Source organism: Manacus vitellinus, unplaced genomic scaffold (assembly GCF_001715985.3).
Source record: "Manacus vitellinus isolate BGI_N305 unplaced genomic scaffold, ASM171598v3 scaffold_26_pilon, whole genome shotgun sequence".
Classification (NCBI taxonomy): domain Eukaryota; kingdom Metazoa; phylum Chordata; class Aves; order Passeriformes; family Pipridae; genus Manacus; species Manacus vitellinus.
The window spans coordinates 11,315,363-11,332,381 of record NW_021939960.1 but is presented as its reverse complement, the minus strand read 5'-3'; the positions used below and the strand labels follow the sequence as shown (position 1 = coordinate 11,332,381).

The following is a 17,019-nucleotide window of genomic DNA, read 5'->3' as shown; positions in this document are numbered from 1 at the left end:
TGGGGCTGGTCAGAGTGGAGGACTTGAGGTTGCATTGCATGGGGATAATCTGGTGTTTAAAAGGAGCTGGAGACTAGGAGATAGATTTGATCCTCTCCCACAAGCTGAGGGAAAAGGCAGATTTGCCCCTGACAAGTCTATGGTGTGGAAGCAATGGTAAATAAGCTGTATAAGAAAGGAAGCCAATACTTCCCAGTTTTGCTCTAAATGCTGATTTTTTTTTTTTTAGATAGTTAAAATCACTCTTTGGTTTTGTTTCCCTTCTCATTGCCATTATATTTATTCCGCTACTCTTGTTCCTAACCAAGTTCCTGTTCCAGATCTCCCCTCTAGTGTCACACAGATCTGGCCCTTCCTTTCCTGGAGCCTGTCACACAGTGATGGGACCCGACTGCCTCCTGGGCACCACACGGTTCCCTGCATTTCAGAAGTGAGTGATATGTCTTTTAAATGTCTTATTCTTATTTTCTGTTGGGAATCATTGCATTGTTCATGGCAGCATCCTCACAGGAGTTTTTATTTCTTAATTTCTTGTGGATTTTTGTCTGGGTTTTTTTGTGAGCTTCACTGGTGAAACTGTTAAGGTTTTCTTGATGCCTTGCATATCCTTTACTCACAGTGGGCTCATAACTCTCCAGTGAAATTAGTGTTATTGGTGATGCTGAGGCCACTGGGATCCTCTGGATGAAAAATACTCCATAAAGACAGATCTTTAATCCTTGTTCTTCCCCCTACACATTCTCACATGGATGTAACACTCAGGTTTCTGGTTTTCTGTAAGAGAAGAAAAGCAATCATAATGCTTTCCTTAAGTCCATTTTAGATCTAGTTCTTTGTTCTTCAGCAGAAAAGTCTCTGAATAAGGAGAGGAGCTAAAGATGAGTGGCCATGTTTTAGGGACTTTGGGCTGCTGTTTTGCTTTCTAGAGGAAGAAGAAACAAGAGAGAGGCTTCTGCCTAAGCCAGAAACAAAATATCACTCAGGCACTTATTAATATTATAAAGCTAACTGGGAATTGCCAACTGGACACCCATTACCCCTTTTTCCCTGCTCATCCCTGGGTCAATCCCAGTGTGCAGCCAGAGCCTGCCAGGGATGGCCCTGTGTGTTCTGTGGGGCTGGTTTCGGAGATCCCTGCCCTGCCAGCCCGTTCCCAGCCCATTCCCAGCCCATTCCCAGCCCTGCTGCTGTTCCATGTGCTCTTCACAAACCCCTCTGGCCAGGCCTGGGGGGCACTGAGGAATTCCTGGGGCTCCCTGGGCAGATTTCCAACAGGACATTGAACCCTTCCCACCCTGCTGTGTCAGGGCTGTTCCTCTCTCTTCCTTTTTCCATCCCCCCTAAACTCACTCTCACTTCTGTCTCATTCTGTTCTTCCTTTTTCAATGAGAAGGGCCTTGAACTTCTGGCAGAGACTTTGACATATGAGAGAAAGCACTGAAAAGGAGAAAAGACTATATTTTATGAGTGATGGTTAAAATGTATTCTTGAAGTGCTATTTTTTTAAGTTGAATATAGTCGGGTGGACAATGCAGCAATTGCCGTGAAAAATTCTCAGAGTAGTAAAAGGCTCCTCTTCTTCTGGGGAAAAAAAGGATTTAAAATTAATATAGTCTTCTTCCAGACTTACCAGTTCTGTATTTCTGGTTTATCTGATCTATTATTCCCTCCTCGTGTTCTTTTCCTTTTTCCTTTATATTTATACAAGAAATATAACTCCCAGTTATAAAGTTAAAAAAAAACCAAAACAACCAGTAAACCAGTAACCTTCAGACTTTATTATGATTCTATAAATTTTAAAACCAAATCACTGCTTGCAGTTTGAATCAAGCTGGCAAAAACACGAAAACGATTTTAGATCTACTTTGAAACAAAATCTACTGTTCTCTATAGAACTGAACATGCATTTCCAGGGGAAGGGGAGTGTAGGACAACCTTCTTTCCTTAAAAGAAAATAGGATTTTGAAAGCTAGGTTTTAATGGCCACTGATGTCACAGGTCAGTACAGCCACGATCCAGCACTGGGTCTGAGATCATCAGAAAAGGTAAATTAATTTTTCCACTGTTGGAATTGTTTTAACTCCTTCCCATTCTGTTTCACCTTCCACTTCTCCCCTGGTTCAGAGCTGGGACTGGCCCATGCAGTGTTGCAGGGGGTTCATTCCCTCCAGCCCCTCACACACAGGGCAGAGCCCACGTGCCCAGCAGGGCTCAGCTGCCCAAGGGAGCTGCACATCACAAAGGACTTTTACTTATCCTGGGGGGCCCCCATCCCCTCTGAGCTGTTTTTGACTCTGAGTGTGCCATGTGCTCCATAAACAAACACCCTGTGTTTTTTTAGCTGGGTCAGTATGAGCTGAGTGGTACCTTGAGCAGGGACAGGGAGGAAGTGGTGGGACAAGAGCAGGATGGGGACAGGAGCAGCCTCAGGCCCAGAGGACCTGAGCAAGCAAACATGGGTGGCTGCCAGAACAAATCTGAGAGGAACTGTTTGCAGGTCTCATGACAAAGTCAGAGAACAAAGAGGTTCAGGAAGGCACTAATAATGTCAGAGCTCCAGGAGAGCCGCTGGCCATGGGCAGGGAGCTCCAACCCATGTGTCCAGGTGCCACATCACTGCTCCTGCTGTTATCACACCTTTGGTGGGGTTCTCTGTGGACACTGAAGCCAGAGCCTCTGGACTTCTGTACTCCAAGAAGCGTGGAGCAGTACAACAATGAATGGGGAAAAAGAAAGGAAGAAAAGAGCTTGGAAACAGCAGCAACTTTGTAAGTCTCCATATGTGGTCTAGCTTTTGGGGCTGGAATGAGTATCCTCAAAGGCATTTATGTGGCTGAAAGTCTGTGAGGCCTCGTCAAAGCACAATGTTGTGTTAGAGGGAGCAACATCTGGGGATATTCCTGTGCCTGTTTCCTCCCTGGTTGATATGTGTGAGTTTATGGCCCTCTGCCTTGTTTATTAATTTTTACCTTTTGGGTTTAAATCATCATGAAGACTCATTGTGAGAAAAAAATGCCCATCTCAGCTTCTTCTTACTAAAAACTGATTCAAAAAATACTCATATTTTCCATCCTTTATTTCTTTAGAATTTTAGTGTAGTAAGTTCCCTTTTTATTGCCCAAGTGACTACATTCAGTGTTGGTTTAGAGTCATTATTGCTGCAGCCCCAAAGCCTGCAGGCGGCACTCAAGAGCATGGAATGTCCCTGCTCCAAGTTTCTGTGTTCATTGGCCACATCTCCATCACCTTGGGAAGCTCTGCTGGCTGAGGGAGATGAAGATTCAATCCCACATTTTAGTAAAATGAGGCTTCACCGATTTACAGCTGAAAAAAATTAGTATCTGCTAGAGCTCCTTTGTCCCCAGGGCTGTGACTCATTTTGCTGTTCAGCCATCCAGGGAAGGCTTTTTGGGTGCTGGCTCTAGGGGTGGGGATGGTAACAGAAACCACTCAGAGCAAGGCAGGGAACTGTAGAGCCTCACCCCAGTGACAGGAACAGGAGAAATGGCTCACAAACCCACCAAAGGAAAACAGGGATACACCAGTGATCCAAGAGATAGGATATCCTGCCAAAATGCCCTCTAAGTGGCCATTAATGGACATCTGAGTTTTGCTAAATAATTAATGTGTCTGTTGTGTTTTTTTCTTATAGATCTTTCAAGGAATTTAGTTTCTGTTCCTTTGCATTTAGTTTCTGATCCCTGAAATGTTGCTTTTGAGCCTGTCTTCTCAAGCATTTATAGACATGGTCTGTAAGGCAGATTTCTAATAGTAGTTCATGTCTGTTATGGTCAAAAAGCATTTAGCCCCAGGTACATAAGAAGGTAAATAGCTCTCTTTGTTCTGCTGGTATAGTTTGGAAGCTGGGGTGTAACCAGCTGAAGTGGAATTGCCAAAGGCAAGATACAGGTCTGTATAATAAGCAAGAACAAGTCTTGTCCTTTGACCAACACAAAGAAAAACAGTAGTGGAGATCTAAAAACTACTAAATGAACTGTCTGAATCCTAGTACTAAAGGAGACCTAAATAATACTCTTTTATCCATCTTCACCCATGGAAAATGGCTATTCTGTTGTTGTCTGTACTGAAAATATCAGTGTTTTGCCTGGGCTTTGCAGTTCACTTTGCCAGCTCCCACAGTGGAGAAATATCACAGGATCACAGGAGGGGGTGGGTTGAAAGGGACCTTAAAGATCCTGTTGTTCCACCCCCTGCCATGGCCAGGGACACCTTCCACTATCCCAGGTTGCTCCAAGCCCTGTCCAGCCTGGCCTTGAACACTTCCAGGGATGGGGCAACCACAGCTTCTCTGGGCAAGAAGGGCCTCACCACCCTCACATTAAAAAATTTCTTCCAAACATCTAATCTAAGGCTACTCACTTTCAGTTTGAATCCATTCCCCCTTGTCTTGTCACTACAGATATCATATAAACTCCAATATCATGCAAAAGATGGGGTGTAGAAATGCTGATAAGAACAAACAGAAGCCCCTCCTGAACATAACTGGTCCTTTCCCAATTTTTCCTTTGTGTCTCTGTGGTTGGGCTGGCTCCCCCAGATGGCTGGAACAGGCTTTGGTCCTTTGTTTTTTGCAATGCCTGAGTATCTGGGGAGTTTTCCCTCCTTCCTCCAAAGTTCTGGCTATTGGTGTGAGTAGGATCTTGTAACACAGCAACTCATATTCTTCTCTTCTTATCACCAGCTCTTTTCCCTGAGTGCCAGTTGACCACATTGGCTTCAGCTTGTAGTTCTTGCAGGGCCCTAAACCAATATAACCACAGTGTTAGTGGCTGGATCAAACACAGCCCAGTGTCAGGGGACTTGGCAGGGCTGAGATTTTGGGTTGGTCTTTGCTGCAGGTGGGGGATGTTCACCAACATCTGCTGCAGAGGAGGGTGTGGATCCAGGCAGAGGAGGCTGTGTGTGGAGGGAGCTGGGGGGCAGATGTTGGGTATGGACCACTCTGGTCCTAAAAGGGTGAACATGGCACTGAGTGCTCTTGTCTGCTCTTAAAAATAGCAGAGAGGTCACAAATTAAGGTGTGAGCTTAGCTCCAAATGATGGTCAGCTCCCTAAAACAACCCAAACCTTTCACCATATCCGCTTAGGACAAGGTGTTCTTCCTCTCCTGCAGCACAGAGGAAGGAAATGTATCTTCAGGAAATGTTTATTTTACCCACGGACTGTCTGAAGCAAGGCTCGACAATACCCGGAAAAAGAAATCCCCATAAAATTAATATAAAAGTAGGTGGGGTTATTGAGCAAATGCATGGGTTGGATGAGCTGGAGAGAAGCAAATGTGCTGGGATGGTCCATGCCAGCAGCTGGAGAGCAACTGTGTGACCCTGGATCCTGTCTGGGCCAGGTGAGCAGGAGGCAGGGCCCTGTCCCTGTCCCATCCCCACCCTCCCAGCTCTCTGCACGTCTCAACACAGCCATTCAAAACCAGAACATGAGAGACTGGACAGTGTAAATGTAATATGTGGGAAGGAGCAATGCTACTGAACACCTGACCCTGAGGGGTAATTTAAACCCCCCAACCTGCAGGAGCCTCCTTCTTTCTTCTGACCCAGGAGATGTGTTAGACACGTTCCTTCTGAACATAAGGGTCAGCTCCCCCTCCTTGTTTTCCAGCCTTATTTTTCCAAGCCTTGGAGAACTGCAGCAGAAATCTTGAAGGCAACTGGTGTGTGGAAATCAAACCTCTGAAATTTAATGCCTTAGCTAAGAATTAAGGAGTTAAAAAGAAATATTTAATTTAGTTCTCTGGAGCAGAGCTCTGCCCACCCTGCCCCAGAAACATCCCCCATGTCCCTGCCCCAGCCCAGCCCAGCATGTCCCTGCTGCTGCTCCAGGCTGGCTCCAGAGAGCTGCTCCAGCCTGAGCTGCCTGACAGGGGCCTGGAGAGGCCTCCACAGAAGCCTTGGAATGGGCTCTAATGGCTCCCCATGGTGGGATTCCCAGAATTAATTTGTGTCTGGCTTTTGACATCAGGGACGTCGTGTGGAAGAAGATGGATGTTCCTGAGAAGCATTGGAAGGAGTGAAGGGCTGACAGGGGTGGTTTATGCTTGGCCATGGATGCAGAGCAGTAAATGTGGTTGGTTGATTGAGATCAGATTTTTCTTTTATTTTTTCCAGTGGCAACGCCCACATAGTTTATTTATTTATTTTCCCCTTTTGCTTCAAGGCACCTAACAACAACACTGTACTTTATAAATGCCTGTGATTATAAATCTGGAAGGATGGCATTCTTGGTTTCCTCAGAGGCCAGGAGTCCATACCCACAGGAGACGGATGGGAGCAGTAACCAGCAAACTTTCTATATTATTGCACAGAATTGCAGGAACTGGTTTTGGTTACACCACATGGGGAACACAGAGTCTGCACAGGGCATCTCCATTTACTGCTTCCTCTGTGAGCAGCCAAGGCAGGATTGCTTACACTCCCTCCTGACAGTTCCTGGGGAGGGAATGATGCCCCAAAAGATGCAAAGCCATGGATTTACATCAGCTGTTTCTGTTATCCTGCTTGCAGGTACAGCCTAAGAGGTTTAGAAGTGATTCAAGTAACTGTGCAAAGCTGGTGTGAAAGTTCAGAGTGGTTCAGCTTTTCTCTCCACTTCCACTTCTGTGCCTTGTCCCAGCAAAATGGCTCCAAAAACTGCATGAAAAAAAGCCTTCCCTTCCTTTCCCTTGCAGGCAGCATTGGCAGATGACATTCTGAGATCCCCAAGGTGTGGGGAGCAAATGGAGACTGTTGCTGCAGAATGAGTCGAGTTGTGCTGCAAAGTTAGGAACTGTTTTTCCATTGTTTAGAAGATGATTTTTAAAAGTTGGGGATTTAGTTTACATTTTTGCATGGGCTACAAGGTCAGTGGTGGAGTAAGAGCTGAATTTAGTTTTAGAGTCATCTCTCAGCTTTGAAGAAAGAAAAAACAATAGTCATGTTTGATTTTGGTGCTTTGCTTCATCTTCTTGCTGCCTTAGTCATGGGGCTGCTTGTGGTGTTGTGGGGGCAGCCCCATAAGATCTCTGGCCCTTCCCTCCTCTTCCTATCATTTACCTCCTCCCCAGCCCTACCAGAGTCAAATATAAACTTTCTTAAAATGAACACAAGTTTCATTCCACTTGACCAAGCCTGACTTCCCAGAAAATAAACAGTGAGAGCAGAGCCAGCCAGCCCCCTCTCCTGGAGCTGCAGCCTCCAGAGAGCTGATGGGCAACCCAGAGCAGCTCTGGGCTTTCTGTGGAGGAGAAGAGGGTAGAAAAGAGAGGGATCCAACCTAAAGGGGTCTGCTGTAAAAAGCAACATTGCTAAGTGTGTGAATTGTCACAGTTCTGGTTTCTTGTTTCAGTCTCAGCTGGATCCTGGATAGCTGGACACAACTGCTTCCCTGCCCTGAAACTGGAGCAAGAAGAGCCAGGTCAGTACCTCTATTAGTGCTATGGATGGAAGAGGGTTCTCCAGAGCCCCACACTTAAACTGAGCCAAACAGAGCAAAAACCCATTCCCTTTTATGATCATTTTTTACTGCTGTTCTTTGTTTTCAATGGTTTAAACTAAAAAGGAGAGATTTAGAGTAGATGTTGGGAGGAAATTCTTCCCTGTGGAGGCCCTGGCACAGGTTGCCCAGAGAAGCTGTGGCTGCCCCATACCTGGAAGTGTCCAAGGCCAGGCTGGATGGAGCCCTGAGCAACCTGATCTGCAGGATGGCATCTCTGGCCATGGCAAGGCCTTGGAACTAGATGGTCTTTAGGGTCCCTTCCAACACAAACCATTCTGTGATTATTGCTATTAAAATGAAGGAAAAAAAAAAGGAAAAAACAAACAAAACTCCATCATCACTGGAACTGTGCACATTCATCAAAAGAATGACTAAAAAATAAAGCAAAGAATATGCTGAGCAATTTTCCAACCCCATTTTGCCTTCAGAGTGGACTGAATTAGTTTCTGCTGTGAGCAGTCCCCCAGTTCTGCTCTGGCTGGGCTGTGCCAGCACTGTGCCATCTGTCCACGACCAGGGATGAGGGAGTGGGCACTGCAGAGGCTTCAGTTCCCGCTCTCCAGGGCAGCTCCCAGACACTGGACTTCCCCTGGCCCCTGTGCCAGGCCTCATCTGCTGGGACACTTTGTCCCCAGTGCCTGGTGTGCCCTCAAGGCAGCAAAGCTCTGTGGTGCAGCTGAACCCACAGGCTGGGCTGTGACCTTTGGGACTCGAAGTCCATGTTTTTCCTTGGACTCCCAGCCCTGCAGGTGTTATCCCTGCAATCCCCTGGGAGCAGCTGTGTGCAGGTGTTGCCTATGGGACTGAAATGATTCTCTCTGAAATGGCACGGGTAGGAAACAAGTGTAGACAAAATAATAAATACACCTGTATAGGCTCCCTTTCCTTGCAGGCAGGAGATGTTTTGGGACCCAGGTCAGAGTTATCTGATCTGTCCCGGATCCCTCTCCCAGCACTTGTCACCTTCTCTAACTCCTGATGTTTATCTGCCTTTCTTTTCCCAGGACAGGTATCTTTGATCTCCTCTGCTCTCACTGTTAAACACTCTCTCTTGCAATGAAAGCATGAGCTCCTGATCCCCTCTAATCCCAAAACATCCTGTGTGATTGTGTGAGTCTCTTGACTTTCTTCATCCTACCAGCAACACCTGAAGTTATTTAAAAAAAAAAAAAAAGAGGAGAAACAAAGCGAGAGAGCCTTTACACTGCAACAAACCTGCTCTTCATGGAAAAAACCCCTTGAACTAAGCCAGCTGCAATGTTCCCTCCTGATGTGTGACTGCAGAAAGCAGCAGTAGCCAGAACTCAAACACCTTCCTCTGTGAGTCTTTCCGTTTTGCCTATGCTGATATTTACAGGCAGCCTTAGCGAGGACAAATGTCGTTAATGAAGATTGGCCAACACTTCTGCAAATTACTCATGTGCTGCTAAGGATAACATTCAAAGTTTAAATATAAAAATCAAGGAAAAAGGTTTATTTTCACGTTAGGTTTCAATTTGCTGCTATTTTTTTTGTCCTTACTATCTGCTGTTTTCCGCTCTAAGCATTATCTGTTCAAGCCAGAGCAGATTAAAGCTAATTGTTAGGCCCCTCTGTTTTTCCTTCTTACTGTTTTATCTCCTAAGCAACTTTATTTGGTACAAGACAAATAATCTGAATTCCTGAAGTCAGAAACAAGGAGTGGGAGTCCGGGAAACTGGCTGCTGATCTAATGCAGTTTTTGCAAGTGTGGTTATGGTTAGAAACTCTAAATATGGCCCCGTGTTACTGTACACACGGTAACTGCCCTGTGTGTGTCAGGCTCTGACTCACAGCACTGGGCTTTACTGACAAAAACATGTTTTACTACTCTCAGTAGTGAGGAGTCCAGAGAGCTGGGAGTGAAAGTGTTGAGCTCATTGCATCAAGTGTCTACAGCTGAATCACAGAACAATGGGAAGGTTTGGGTTGGAAGGGACCCTAAAGATCATCCAGTCCTGCCTCACTGGACCAGGCTGCTCAGACTGAGCTTGGGGCATGCCCAGGTTTTATGTTGGTGGGAGGGGAGGCAGCAGCAGAAGGGAAGTGACTTGGCCAGTGGGTGTTGAGGTGCTGGTTTGTTTGTGGGGTGAAGGTGCCATGGAGTGGGGATCCCTGCCTGGCACCCCCTGGCACAGGAGAGCTGTGATGCCCATGGCCATGGTTCTACTTCTGTGAAAGGGAGGGAGGAGTTTTGTTCCCAGCACATGGAGAACTCCAGTGTGTTTGCAGTCCTTGGTGCTGTGGAACAGAACTGTCCCCCTGTGGCTCCCCCCCCACTGCAGGCCAGGCTCCTTCCACCAGCAAAGGACCAGCAAAAACTGGATTTTTTTGACTTCTGAACTGAATTGGCTTGATCTGAATGTTAATGGCAGAAACTCCATTAGTTTCATGTTTTTCTTTTAACACAGCCCCCCCTTTTTAATCTTTACAATAATAAGTATCCAAGGAGCCCAGCTGGCATTCCCATGCTGTACACATTCACCCTAACCTTTACTGTTGACTGACTCATGCAGTGTGCATCTGCAAGAGTTATTAATGGAAAGTATTAAATGAATTTGGTTTAATATTTGGTAAATAGGAGGTGTCTTTCCTTTGTGCTTGAATTCGTGTTTCAAATGTCTGTGTTTGTGTTATTTATATTAATATATTTCATGGGCTGCTTAATAATAGTAGCAATTAAGATAATAACAATAAATACTAATAATACTGAGCTCTTCTGCTTTTCATCAAAGGAGGTCAAGACTCAAGGGTGTACCTCTGGGGCTGGTAAAATGTAGATCTGATCTCCTCCTGCTGTTTCTTTTTGTGGAAAGTTTGGAGTATCATGCAAAGATCAGATCGCCTGTATTTCAGCCTCTGGAATGTCTCTTAGGCATTATAAATGTCAGTAAGAAACATAAAATTGGAAAGAAAACAAACACCGGGACACTGAAAAATATAACCACAAATACTGACCTATTTGTTGGTTGTTTTTTTTTTTTTTCTGATTTAGGAGAATGCTATTAATATTGTAATTAAAGCTGTTTTGTAGCCTGGGGCCTTGAGCACCTGGCTCTTATTAGAGCTGGATCCGTAGCTTGTGGTGGAAAAACCAAAAGGACAAGAGAGGAGATGGCCCAAAGGAGAACACAAGAGGGCACAGTGGCACCTGTGGTGCACTTTTTGTTCTGTGGCTTTTTGAATTGTTGAGGGCAGGGTGAGTTCAGGCCTCTGTTTGCACGACATAAATAACTACAGTAACAGGGTTGATTAGTTGGAATGGTAAAAATGGAATTTTGTCAACTCGGAGTGTTTACTAGAATTACTTTTTTGGTTAGTTCTGAGGGTCAAAGATAAGATGTGATGACTGTGTCATGGAAGGTCAATATGGCAATAATCCCCACTGCAACTCTGACAGAATTGATGTGGGCAGCCAGTGGGAATGTGCTGATTATATTTAATGAGGTACAAAATACACTTCCCAGGCAGGTGTTTCTGCAGTTTCCTCATCAATTCCACTGTTCTGCTGGATTGTGTTGATGGAGACGAGTTCTCTGATTTCAGAGACAGAGAATCCTAATGCTGCTTTCCATTGTCTGTTCAAGGAGAAGGTATGTTTGTGTGAAGCCTTTTTCATGGGCCTGGTCAGAAATGACCCAGCAAAGGCAAGAAGCTGAACCTTAAGCAAGCTTACCCTGGTGATGCTGCTGAATGAGAATTTTCTTCTCAAAGAGTTGATGGTTTAAATGGATCTTTGTAGGGCAGCAACAGAACTAAGCAGGATTCTATCCCGTATGTTAATTTGAAGTTCAGGGTCACAGTTGCCCTTCCATGTCTCGTGCAGGATGCTCAGGGGCACAAACAGCCTCCCTGTGCCACAGGCACCTGCCTGGGTGGGCTTTTGTGGAGGGAGAGCTGGGTCAGAACTGTTCCACCAGAGTGAGTTCAGTGAAGGGGTGCAAACAGGCTTTTTTGGGTTTGTTCAGTCACTGTTCCTGACGTTCACAGGAGGTTACAACCTGGGCCTTCACTGTGGGAATTGTGGTTGAAACCCCTGAACACTGTCATCCATGACATGACATTATTTCACAACTAAAAATGAACAACCACCCTTTTTTTTTGTAAAGATGCCCTCATCCTCAGGTTTCCCATTAACACTATTTGTAAGACACAACTTCTCCCATCCAAAGCAGACTCTGGGGGTTTTATGCCCTCCCAGAGGTCAATCAATCTGTCACCGTGTAGGGGCTGTGAAGGGAAGATGCCACACTACCCTGCGTGCAGGGAAGTACAGAAACAAGATCATTAACATCTTAATATCCTGTCCTGACATCTCACAAATTATTTTAGACTTCATAGCCAATGTAAACAGGTTTGTTTTCAACTCCCCTAATTGCCTGCTAATTGAGAGCAGATGCAGGCCTTAACTTTGGGCAGATAATGAGCAGCTCTTCTGCAGGGCTCTGCATCCCTTCTGCCCGGCTCTGTATCTCTCCTGCAGGGCTCTGCATCCCTCCTGAGGGCTCTGCATCCCTTCTGCAGGGCTCTGCATCCCTCCTGAGGGCTCTGCATCCCTTCTGCAGGGCTCTGCATCCCTCCTGAGGGCTCTGCATCCCTTCTGCAGGGCTCTGCATCCCTCCTGAGGGCTCTGCATCCCTCCTGAGGGCTCTGCATCCCTTCTGCAGGGCTCTGCATCCCTCCCGAGGGCTCTGACGTGCACCAGGAGCTTCCCTGGGCAGCGATGCCGAGGCAGAGGGGGATTGTAACAGCTCCTCCTCATCGTGCCTGCCCTGTGAGACAGAAGGGGAGGCAGAGCTGTGGGACTCATCAGTAACATCATCCTGATTGTTTCATTTCGTACTCCAGTGCACTCTCTGAACAGCACAGGTCTCCTTCTGGGGGGTTCTCCGAATTAGAGATGGGCTTCTCGTTATGATAGAAATCACTGGGTTTATGAAAAATGCATTGCTGTCATATTCCATTATCTGCTTCCTCCCATGCTGCAATCCTGTAGCTTGCAAGTCATTAGATTCTTTTTCAGAGTTCCTTTGAAATAATCCTTTCAAAAACCACTATTCATTGGGTATGACCCCGGAGAGATACTGTCTGCTACTAAAGCTCCCTTTTAGTTCTGTGAGGGAGACCTGTAACAACAAGATAAGTGCATGTATATTCCAAGTAATGTCTGGAGTTTGCTGCCTCCCATTAAATGCAGTAGGAGCTTGCAGTTCAAATGGTAGAACTTTGCTTTGTAAATGTAGGAGAAAATGGAGTTCAGATATATAGGTAAATTTGCATTTGGTAGTGATTTAATGTTCCATGGTCTGTTTTAGCTCCAACTTAAATATTACATTAAAACCAGCAATGAAAAAAAAAAAAAAAAAAGGAAAGAAAAAAGTGCTAACTGCTGGGTTCAGAAGGAGTGGATGTGATTTTGTTCTTGCTGTCAGTGTGGCAGTGAGCTGCCTTTTACTTTCTCCTCTTCATTTAGCAAGTCAGCAGCACCAGCTAAATGATAGCCCTCCGGTCTTTCTTCAGGACTGTTTTTGCAAATGAAAGCAGGAACTTCAAATCCTTGTCTTTTTCATATCACTTACAAGGTGTTTTGTGAATTTTAACATTTTTGCATCTATCTGTGACTAGGGGGTGGGGTGGAGGGGATGTGAGTGGTGCTCAGTGGGAAATGCCCTTTGTGCAGGAGCCTGCCTGGGTTTGTACTGCTGGGATCAGGATGTCCTAAAGGGATATTAAAGAAAAACCAGCCAAAAATAAAAAACCAGCTTAGTGGCTTATGAGTGATAAATGGGTAGAAAGAAAAAGAGGGAAGAGTTCACATCTAACCAGTGTCTGTCAGAAATACCTGAAGAACCTGGTGTCCATTATTCAGTCCCAGAACCACAAAAACTTCAGGTTTTCACTCTGATTCCTTTAAGAAGTCCTTTTTCTCTCCCAGGGCTGGCTCCAGGGCTCCCTGAGAACACAGAGTCACCCCTGCCCACATTATCCCTCTCTGGAAAGTTGCCACAGACCTTGCAGAATCCATTCCTGATCCAGCAGCGATGCAAGGGGGTTAATGGGAGGGCAGGGGGTTGCACTCAGTAGCACAAGGCAGAACAGACCAGTGCAGTGGTCCATTAAATCAGGACACTGGGGCCCAGGCATTTACAGTCACACAGTCAGATGTTTCCAGTAATTATTTCCCCATAGCATTTTTATTAGGTGCTCCATAAATAATATTCACTGCCATGCTCTTCTCGTGGTCTTTTATTTAAAAAAAAAAAAAAGGTAGAAGAGAAGAGGAATTTGCTTTACCTTTAGCTGGACTTTGAGGTAATTCTGTCTTTGAGTCCTATGGAAGCAGTTACAAGCTTGGAAAACATGGGCAAATGAGTTCCTTGCTGACCAGACATTGTGCCTTAAAATGGTCGTTGGACCAGCTTAATGCAAGAATTATGGAATCATCATGGAATCTCAGAATGGTTTGGGTTGGAAGAGACCTTAGAAACCATCTCATCCCACCCCCTGCCATGGGCAGGGACACCTTCCACTAGCCAAGGATGCTCCAAACCCCGTCCAACCTGGCCTTGAACACTTCTAGGGATCCAGGGGCAGCCACAGCTTCTCTGGGCACCCTGTGCCAGGGCCTGCCCACCCTCACAGCAGAGAATGTCTTCCTAATATCTCACCTAAACTTGCCCTCTGTCAGTTTGAGCCATTCCCCTTGTCCTGTCACTGTATACCCTTGTAAGAAGTTCTAGGCAGGGTTCTAGTTCAGATTTAGATTTGTCTTCTTGTCATGGATCCCATGCAGACCTGGGACTGACAGTGCTGGCATTGCAGTGAGATATTTTTTCTATGTACCATTTGTTTGTTGTTCACTTTTTTTTTCCTTTTGTAGTATTTATGTTCCTCAAATCCAGGGTCATTGGTCATTACACCAGCAAACAGCACTGCCTTCTCCTCTCTGGCAGGACTTCCCAAGGCTCAGCACTGTCACTGGGTGTTCAGTCTGCTCTGTACATGCAGCCCCTATTGCCAAGCACTGGCTTTTCCATGGAGGCTCCTGTGCAAAGGCTTTTTGCAGAAAATATCCCTGCCTTGTCCGAGTTATGGCACTGATGTTAAGCAAGACTGTTTCTTTCCTGGCACCAGCACTTGTGTTTCGCAAAGGGCTTTTGCTCAGGTATTTAATTTTCAACATCAATTTTCTATCCAAAGTAAGATTCCTCAAATAAACCCAAGGATCTGGGGATTTATTTTTGTACTTACTGGACTGCAGTATTGTGACCAACCCCAAGGAGAACTCAGAGGAGCAACAGTAAAGGGAAGTGAAGTAAATAGTCACGGTTCAGGTTTGCTACAAGGGTCACAAACTCTTCCAGCTGTGTGTGCCAAACCTCTGGTCAGCAGCAGGTGGGCATTTGTGTAGCTCTACCCACAAGTGCAATACTTCTGTCTGAGCTGAAATCTATGCATCAAGTGTGGATGTGCACAGGGAGCACAGAAATTGTTAATAGTTGGGCAGAAAATAGAGCTTTAAATCCAGAGGGTGGGTTTGCTCACAGTCACTGTCAGTGCCTGCTCAGGTCCCACCCTCCCTGGCTGCCTCCTCGAGGTGCCCTGGGGCTGTTTCAGAGGGAATGGTGTGTTTACAAACAGTTAATTGTCAGTGCACTGGAGGTATCTTGGCAGCCCTGGTTGATGGCTGGAAGGTGGAGTGCAGACATTTGACCCAGGACTGGGGGCAGACCTAACTGAGCCCTTAGACCTGGTGTGAGAGCCGGGTGAGGGAGCTCCTGCAGCCCTGGCCCAGCTGGAAGATGCTCTTGGCCATCACTGTGGCTGTGCCAGGGACATCCTGTCAGCAGGAAAAGCTGAATCTTCTGCTTCTCAGAAAATATCATCTCCAGATAATTTCTCAGTTCCTTTTGTTCTCTGTTTCATTTCTGGACTGCTCAAGCTGAGGAAGTTGCAGCCTGAAATGAAGAACCCATTCAATGTAAATGTGTGTATCTATTTTGTGCTATAGGAAGACTCAGTTCAGTGAACCCAGGCCACTGGCATTTCATAATTTCCTCTTGCTCCAGCAGGTAAGGGATTAACCCTTTGTTATTCCTCTCTAAAGGAACAGAGAAAAAGATATACTCTGCAAAACCCCTGATTTTTTTAAAAAATAATAATGCATTGGGTTTTTAAAGAAATATTTTATTGGAACCATAAGGTTTCTTTTTTTGAGAGAGAAAATTTGAAATCCGGAGTTTATTTTTCCTTCAGTGTCTCTCCTAAGAACCAACAGGAATGGAGATATTTTTTTTTCTCTCTTGTGTTTGTGCCTACTTATTAAACACACATGTGGCCTGGATTCCTTGCGTAGGTGCAAAGAGGTTTGGAAAAAAAAGGAAAAGAAAAAAAGGTGTAACCCAGTCCCTTGACCTGTCTCTTTGCCCTTAGGACTCCTTCGAACAGCTGTGAGAAAAAGAAAAGTGGGGAGGAGAGGTACAAAAACGAGGCAGTTTAACAAGCCAAATCCAGATGTTCATTTCATACACACACCCTGAACAGCTTTTGCATGGTTTATTTCGTTTGCTGAAGCCATTTTTCACCAGCCTGTTTTCTCAGCTGGGAAACTTCTGGTGTAGTGTTTTCAAAAAAATATTGCATTTGGCATTACAAGAAAACAGAGCCTTTAAGACATTAAAAGGACAATATCCTTGTTTGACTTGGCCCAGGGAAGCAGGGCTATAGGAATTTTAGATTTTTGTACCACCCAAAGAATAGGTAAAAAAATTTTCCACTCTTAAATTCAGTTTACATGGGAATTTGAGAGTTGATTTAGCTTGATTTTTTTTTCCCTTTTAGAAACTTCTCTGAGGACTTTGTGTTTGTGTAGATGGACTTTATTAGTATGAAGGAGGAATAAGCAAAGTGATACCAATTGGCTTGCTTCTGGATGGTGATGTACCATGGTTCAGAGCTCAGACTGATGCTGAATGAACCTTATTTTTGTTTGGTGAGGAGCAGCTCATGACTTGCTCATTCACACCAACATCCACATAAGCCAGCCAGACAAATTTGAAATTATTTAATACTGGCACAATTTGTTTTTCTTTACCATTCATCTCAGCTGTGTAACAGCACTGACTGCAGGGAGGATGGAGACAGAACAGTGCCTACACTGAGTTTAGAGGTACCCCAAAGGCTGGTAGGTAATGCATGACATTAGGGAAGATCAGGTGCAAACAAGATGTATATAAATACTGCTACCACTTAGCTACTCAAAGGATATATTGCTCTTAGAAACTCAGTGTAAAAGCTCAGCTCCACTGCAGCCAGTGGCTGATTTGCAGTTTGAGGTCCTTCCCAACCTGGTGAATTTGTTGACAGCACTGGTTGTCACTGCAGGACAGTTGTGTCACCCTTGGCTGTGCTCTCTCCAGACTCCCCCCACTGTGGCTCTGCCAGGAAGAGACACTTTGTGTGTCAGGGGAATTCCTTGGCAATATTGTTGCCCTG

At 45.4% G+C, this 17,019-nt stretch overlaps 1 long non-coding RNA gene across 1 annotated transcript in view; it reads left to right on the top strand.

Moving 5' to 3' along the window:
* The window catches only part of LOC108639938, a 52,839-nt gene that overhangs the window by 22,117 nt on the left and 13,703 nt on the right, over positions 1–17,019 (top strand). Inside the window, exons 7-8 of the long non-coding RNA XR_001920827.1 lie at positions 321–430; positions 7,357–7,425. This is a non-coding gene — a long non-coding RNA (uncharacterized LOC108639938). The remainder of the gene's footprint in view (positions 1–320; positions 431–7,356; positions 7,426–17,019) is intronic.